Source organism: Lathyrus oleraceus, chromosome 4, assembly GCF_024323335.1.
Source record: "Lathyrus oleraceus cultivar Zhongwan6 chromosome 4, CAAS_Psat_ZW6_1.0, whole genome shotgun sequence".
NCBI classification, from domain to species: Eukaryota; Viridiplantae; Streptophyta; class Magnoliopsida; order Fabales; family Fabaceae; genus Lathyrus; species Lathyrus oleraceus.
This window is the reverse complement of record NC_066582.1, coordinates 122,366,310-122,373,863: the sequence shown is the minus strand read 5'-3', so window position 1 is coordinate 122,373,863 and position 7,554 is coordinate 122,366,310. Positions and strand designations below refer to the sequence as shown.

Below are 7,554 nucleotides of genomic sequence, written 5' to 3'. Positions count from 1 at the left end.
TAAGCTATGGATAAGCTTAAGGTCAATAAAACCAGAGTCGCCACTGCACTTTTATTGTTTCCAAAAGGAAAAGGGAAAAATACGAACAAAACCCAAAGATAAGAAGTTTTCAAATCAAAACTAATAAAATGCCAGAGATTACAGGTAAGGGGGTTTGTTACACAAAGGGAAGGTGTTAGCACCCAAAGTGTCCTAGGTACTCCTACGGAGCCCCTTTTTATGTGAGCATATGTGTTTGGTATAAAATATGTTTGAGAAAAATAGAGTGTGGGGATGAGAGAAGAATTCGTTGATTATATTTTGTATTTGATAAGACCTTCGGACTTGTGCCTACGTACCAACATAAAAATGAGGGATCAAAACCTCGTAGTTCGTGGTAAACATTTCAAAGTTGGTGAATTGCTTTTAACAAAAAATTTAATTGAGAAGGGCACAAAGGGCCAAAAAATTTGAATGAAGTTGTTAGTTCATTTTGTCTTTTGAAATTTTAAGTCAATATGATTAGATTTATTTACAAATTTGATTTAAGAAAGAGTTTGAAAATTCATTAGCATAAGGCCAAAGTTTCTAATTTTAAACAATGTCTAAGTTTCAAGTCACAAGCAAAGAAAGTTTTTGAAAAGGGGGAGAGATTTTGAAATTTAAGAAGTGGGAGGAGATGAAGAGGTTATCCTAAGCACAAATTTAAAAGTTAAGAGTTGAAACGATCTGACAAATGGGATGCATTTCAACTGAAAAGAATGTCATATAGAAAACCCATTTTCCCTTTGGACTTTGAATCAAGCAATAACCAATAATAAAGTAGCATATATCCAAGCATCATGAAGATTAAGGCATCAAATAAAGATGGCCACATCCAAGCAAGCAAATTCATAGCTAGCAGTCTTCTTTATGTTCCCAGGTATCATATGAATTATTCCTTGATCAACTCAAATAACAATTAACCACCAAGAAAGAGTAGCAGATGAATTCAAATAAACCTCAAGACTTGCATCAGAAGGCTCAGTTAATAATAACTTAGTTTCAAAATGTTGGTATTGGCAAAGTCCTTTTTGCACAGGGAATGTTGCCTAATCCTAAGTCCAAAAGTTTAGATCAAGATTAACAGTCCACAAACATTTTTTTAGGGTTTTTGTTATTATTGGATATTTAAGGTCCTAAGACCACAAACAAAATAAAAAACACACAAACAATATATATACAATCACAAGATATGGCTCAAATGAGCAAAGTAAAAATGACATAAACATAAGCAAATTAAATGAAATGTAAATGGTAATGAATGATAAATTACTGAAAATTAAATTGAATAAAGTAAATAACTTGAAAGTAAAGCAATATTAACAAGAATTAGTCAAATGTTAGTAAAGGTTAGTCAAGTGTTAATGGTGATTTTCAATGGTTTAAGTCATTCTTTGGAGAACACTCAACCCTTCATTCACAAGTGTGGATCCTTGAATCAAGACATCTTCCATAAGAAGGGATCCAACTTGGATAATTCACAAGTACGCCACTAGATCCCATGAAAGGAAAAAAGGTCAAGGCTCCAAACAATGCCATGAAAAAGGGGAAGCTTATAATCCCACTTACTAGAATGCTATGCCTTAAAGGTCAAATTTAGCTCGATGTTAAGCAATCGTAATTGGACTTATGTAGAAGTCACAACTATCTGAGGTCAGGCCATAAAAATTTAGGTGTTAATGCATGTTAGAGATTTGGTATGAAGAACCAAACTCCTAAAACATACCATACACTAAAAGAAAAGATCAAGAGGGATGGACCTATCTCATCCATACTTGTATTGTTTTATCTGACACAAGGTCATTGATGAACCAATTAGCCTTAGGATATTTGAGATTTCATTGGTCAATGAAAGGAATGTGAGAGAATAGGGATGAAGATGAATGGGTAGGGGAATGAGAGAAATACAAATTGGTCATGGGAGGAATTTTATCAAATTAAAATCATTCATTCATTTTGGGAGATGAAATGTACATTTCATCAATTCCCTAAATCCAATGATTTTAATTCAATAAAAGTCAAATCAACCTTGACCAAGGCCCAAGCAAATAGTCCAACATCACAAGACCATAAAAATGGCTCAACATAATTTTTACACATTTAATCAATTTAAAAATGCATTAAAATACAATTTAATTTAATCAAAACTTAAAATCTCTTTGAAACATCAAATAAATGGCCAAGAGATTTATCCTAGGTCAAACCAGGTTAAAGGACCTTAGACAAAAAATTCCATGATTTTTGAAAAGTCATAAGTATTTTTAAATAATTAAAAATATGCACACACAAATTTAATTTATGAAAAATATCAAATTTAATCCAAAAAATAATTTTAATTCAAAAAATGTAAGAGAAAAATATTTAAAGATTTTTGGTGAAAGTCTCATATTTTTTGGATTAAAAATGAAATTAATATGAATTAAACATAAAATCAGAAAATAAAAAGAAATAAAAAAACAAGGGTTATCAGATCTCCATCATTAATTGAGGTGGCATATCAGATGGCCAAAACACGCGCTCCATCATGTACCATAATTAACGCATGTACACGTGTGGTAATCAGAAGCGAAGGCCAGGATTAGAACATGAGGAGAAGATCTGATGGTTCAGGACATTGCCAACACATCACCGGAACTAAGGCTCCGGTCTTCTTCTCCGGTGGACCTTGCCGGACTGGTCCACCACCAACCACCATGGAAATGAAAAACAAGGACATGAATTTAAAGAAAAAATGCTCAGGAGCTCGAATCTGGCCTCAATTTTCTCCAATTCCAAGTATATCAAGAGATACGGGGATTTGAATTTTGAGGATCATGAACTGAGTTGCTTCAATTTGACCTCAAAGCAACTCAATCTTGTTGCCTACATTGGTAGGACTTCAGCCAACCAAAAACCGCAAAGAATAGTGAAGAATTGAGAGAGAATCAAAGAGATGAAAATTCTGGAAAATCACCTTCGAGTGAACTTCAAACTTGCGTGATCTTCCTTCCAATTGAGCTTGGCTTAACTTCAGAAGCTTGTAGGAGAGGAATTGAAGCAAGGAAAAGCTTAGACTCTTGGAGTTTCAATCTCAAAACAGAATGAGATTTGAAGCTCGATTTTCAAATGAAAACCTTCAAGATTATCCTTTAATGATGAGGGTTTGGATTGCAGGCTCAAAGATTGGGCAGAAGGTCCTCAATTCTGAGTCATGAGGGTTGTATTTATAGTCAATGGAGTTCATTTCCACACACTTCCAAAAATTTCCAAATTTAGCAATTTGCATTGCATGCTTGTATGGGTGTGTGATAGGCCCATCAAGTGATGTATTCAGGTCCAAAATTGCTTATGTATAATGCTGAAATCATGTCATGTGGCCATGCATTTGAAATTTGAAAGTGAAGGTGAAATTTATCCAAATGGACCTTTGAGAAGAACCCATGCATAAGTCTTTCATTTCTTGGTCAAATGAGATGATCTTGGACTTTTTGGAAAGGTGAGATCAAGGGGAAGAATTTTTATGTTGAACACTTTTTTATTTGAAGCTTGGATCATGATAAATTTTTAGGTGGAAGTTTGAAAAATCAAACATATTTGAAAATTTTCTAAGTACCAAGTCAAATGTTCACTTCTTCCACCTTGAATAACTTTTGATATGGACTTCAAATGGAAAAGGTTCCTTCATCAAAGTTGTAGCTATTTCAAACCACTTCAATTTTGTCACATATTTGACCTCATTTGGATTTGGCATGAAGGATTTATGCATTTTAGAAGTTGAGGAAAATCACTTGTTCAATGGTAACGGCCTAAAATGACCTATAATGTTTCCTCTTGGAACATGCATTTGAAAGTTGAATTTGAACTTATTACAAACATAAAAGTTGGAAAGGACATCTTGAATTTGATCATGGAACTTGAATAACTTTCATCTCATAAAAATTGAGCAAGCTATGGTCCTTGGAAGTTGACATCCTAGCTAGGGTTCAGACAAATGACCTATAATCTTTCACCAAAAAACATAACTTTCCAAGCAAAATTAGCTCTTGACTTTAACATGAATTTTTTTTGGAATGTCATAAGGAGGAACGTTGCACTTGAAATCATTTTCATATGACAAAAATTGTAAGAGATTGGGTCTAGTGAACCCTAGTTTTGATCAGTTGACTTTCTCTGGTCAACCACCATGAACCAACTTGCAAACTTGACATTCTATTGATATTTGGGACTCATGGGGGATCATATATGTATAAGGTGATATATAATGAAGTATACCTTGAAATATTTTATCAAATGTTGAAGAAACTTGTTGAGGAAGTCACATAAGATACCTAGATGAATTAGGGCTCCCAAGGCTAACAAGCTTCAAACTCTTGATGAATTCTTGATCAAAATGATATGTGAAGACCATGAGGATCCATATATGATGTCTAGAGTCATTGTGAGCCATCTATGTGAAGACCATGAGGATCCATATAAGATGAACATCTAACATTCCAAGCCATTATTAATGTTTAAGTCCATTTCAAATTATTTTCCATAACAATTTTCAAATCATTTTTAATTAAAAATTTTCAACCATTCATGAATTTCAACCATTCATTAACCTTCCATAATTTTCAACCATTCAAAATCCAATCCTAAACAAACTTTTCCAACATTCCAATTCACTTTACATTCTAATTCAAATTGCAATTTAAAGTAACATTTCAATTCTTATTTCCAATTTTACTTTATACATTCAAATAACAACCTACCATTTTTAAGTTCAAATTCCACAAACCATTTTCAATCATTTCCCATTCAAATAACAAGTCATAATTTTCTTCAAATCCATTGTTCATTACAATATTCACATTACAATTCACTACAAATTTACAAAAGCTCCCAATCCATGCTAAGTCTACAACCAAGCAAAAAAGGTAATCTTCAAACCATCCCATAACACAAAGTCCACAACCATGCAATCTTTAACAAGGTAAGTCAATAATTTCGTGCTAGTGACTAAATTCTGCAGTGGTGATTTGCATAAGGTCTGCAAGTTTTGAAACCCTTCCAATTCACTATCCTGCAGAATCAATTAACAAAACAAAACATTTCAAATTGCAGTTATTTTTAATGCTCATTAACTAATCAATTGAATATTAACAAACCAATCAAACACAAGGTAATTTTGTTCAGCAACTAACACTGCATAACCTGCAACTGAGTTTTGAATCTACACTTGCATTTCAGTTTCAATTTCATGTGAATCTCAATTCCTAACCAACTTTTACATCTTTAACTAACATCGAATTTCATTGTGAATTTCATTTGAATTTATAACAACCTTGCAACTATATAAAAGCATACCTCACTGCGTTTCAGAATTGATGAGCATTCCCTCTTCAATGGTTGGTTGAAGGACACGAGCTACAGGAGGCGATTTTGGAGCTTCAATGGAGGTTGGAAGTACGAATGCACGAAACGATGGAAGGATTCAGATCGAAAATGAGGGATTGTACGTCTTGATGTTCGTGTGGCCGTCGGATTGTTTTTGCCGTCCCCGGAGATGTTCAGATCGTGTTTCAGAATGAAGGGAGGTTTGAAACATTGGGAAGGATCATGTTCGTTTTGCTTTCCGCTGCAGAATGAGTGTTTAATCGCGTTGGCACTATGGCTTGGACCCGGGTTATTGGTTTGCTTGGATCTTGGGCTTGAGGCCCAAGCTTTTCCTATACACTACTGCTCCCAAATCCGTTACACCCCCTCCCTGGTCAACCATTACAGCGCCTGGCCCAATCTATCTTTGTTGCACTTCCTGATTTGGGGCTGCACCCCTTGCTCAAAGCCTTTTTTACCATTTATTTAAATCCTTTTAATTATTATTAATTGATTTTGATTAGTTATTAATGTGTGGATTTATAAAATTTAACTAGAATTAGGTTATTTACATTTAACTTAATTTTTTCATCATGAATTGAAATATTAATTTTAATTAGGATTAAGTTCTAACTAATTTTAATTAAATATTGATTATTAATGGTGTATAATTAGATATTAGATTTAGGTTAATTTCTAGATTAACTTGTTTTAATCTCATGACATTATTATATGTAGATAGAATCAATTAGATTTAGTTAATTTTGATTAGGTCTTAATTGTTAGAGCTTTATTCAATATTTCTCTAATTGATCCATTTTTGGTATATTGACCATTTTGTCCCTAGGTAGGAAAATTATGATTTTTTTGCATGATCCCTTAACTTAGGGTTTGCTTAGAAACAACTGATTTCAATAACTGATTATTCATTAGGTGGTTGTACATAACCCAGTTAACTTCTCTAAATCCCAATTGATTAGGGTTGATCAAAGGTCACTTTGGTCATCCAAATCCTTTGCATCGTGCTTAAATCACCAAGCCTATTCAAGTGATCAAAAGACGCTTTATCACTTTATAGGGCAAGTCCGTTGTGCTCAAGTTGTATTGGATATGTTGGATCTCAGGAGCTCAAGGCCTCAAGATTCAAATCCAAGATCAAGACTTCAAAGTCAATATCAATCATGCATAGCTGACAAAGTGGACTATTTCTCAAGCATAGCAAAGTTACCAACACTTGTTAATCATAATTAAGATTGTGTGGCACATGCCTTAAGAAATAGAGAAGGAATGGGAGTGGAGAAAATTCCATTAACTCATTCTGAATATCTTTGGGTACGGGACGAATGACCCAGTTGCTCATCGTATTCACCTTTATTCATATACTTTAGTACAACTTGAATCAAATGATTGTTAAGTCTTCTTCTACAACAAGTGGCATTGCATCACCAGGATCAACACTCAAGATCTTCTATCAGCAACATTTTAATTTTGATTCAAGTTGTATGTCATGAGCCTTAAGTAACAAAAAATAATGAGAATGGAACATTCCTATCCTTGTCTAGAATATCTTTGTTCATAGACTTTAGTGCAATTTGAATCATACAATTGATAAGTCTTCTTTAAGCAAGCATCATTTAATACTTCAATAGTGAAGCGTCATTGCACATCAATCCTTGTTAAACAGTTAAGAACCATTACTCTCCTCTTGGATTCAATATCAGACTCTCCTTCTTGATGTCCATACATCTTTTGGGATCATTACCTTAGGGTCACAAACCCATTTCCTAACTAATTACCTCATTTACTGCCTACAGTTATAGGCTTTGGCATTCTTTATGCAGTTCCTATAAGGTACAGACCTTGGCACTCTTTCCCTAAAGAGTTACAGACTATGGCAAACCCTCTTCCCATGGAGTACAGACTCTGGTAACCCTTGATTATGCCTATACAGTTACAGATTTGGCATACTTTGTTCCTTACCAGTAAAGTACAAACCTTGGCATTCTTGCCATACAAAGTTACAGACTGTGGTAAGATCCTTTTTTCCCATGGAGTACAGACTCTGGAAACCTTTGATTATGTTTATACAATTAAAGACTTGGTATACTTTGTTCCTTGTATATAAGTGTAGCAATAAAATTCTTGAGATTAATCTATTGATTAACTTAACTCATAAAGGAAAGGAAAAAATATTGA

General features: G+C 33.8%; 1 long non-coding RNA gene across 1 annotated transcript; it reads right to left on the bottom strand.

The window, feature by feature from the left end:
* Positions 1–4,674: 4,674 nt before the first annotated feature.
* Positions 4,675–5,618, bottom strand: LOC127135273 (uncharacterized). Its single transcript, XR_007808493.1, has 2 exons — positions 5,350–5,618; positions 4,675–5,065 (listed from the first exon to the last, which is right to left on the bottom strand). It is a non-coding gene; the product is annotated as an uncharacterized LOC127135273 (long non-coding RNA).
* Positions 5,619–7,554: the final 1,936 nt, after the last annotated feature.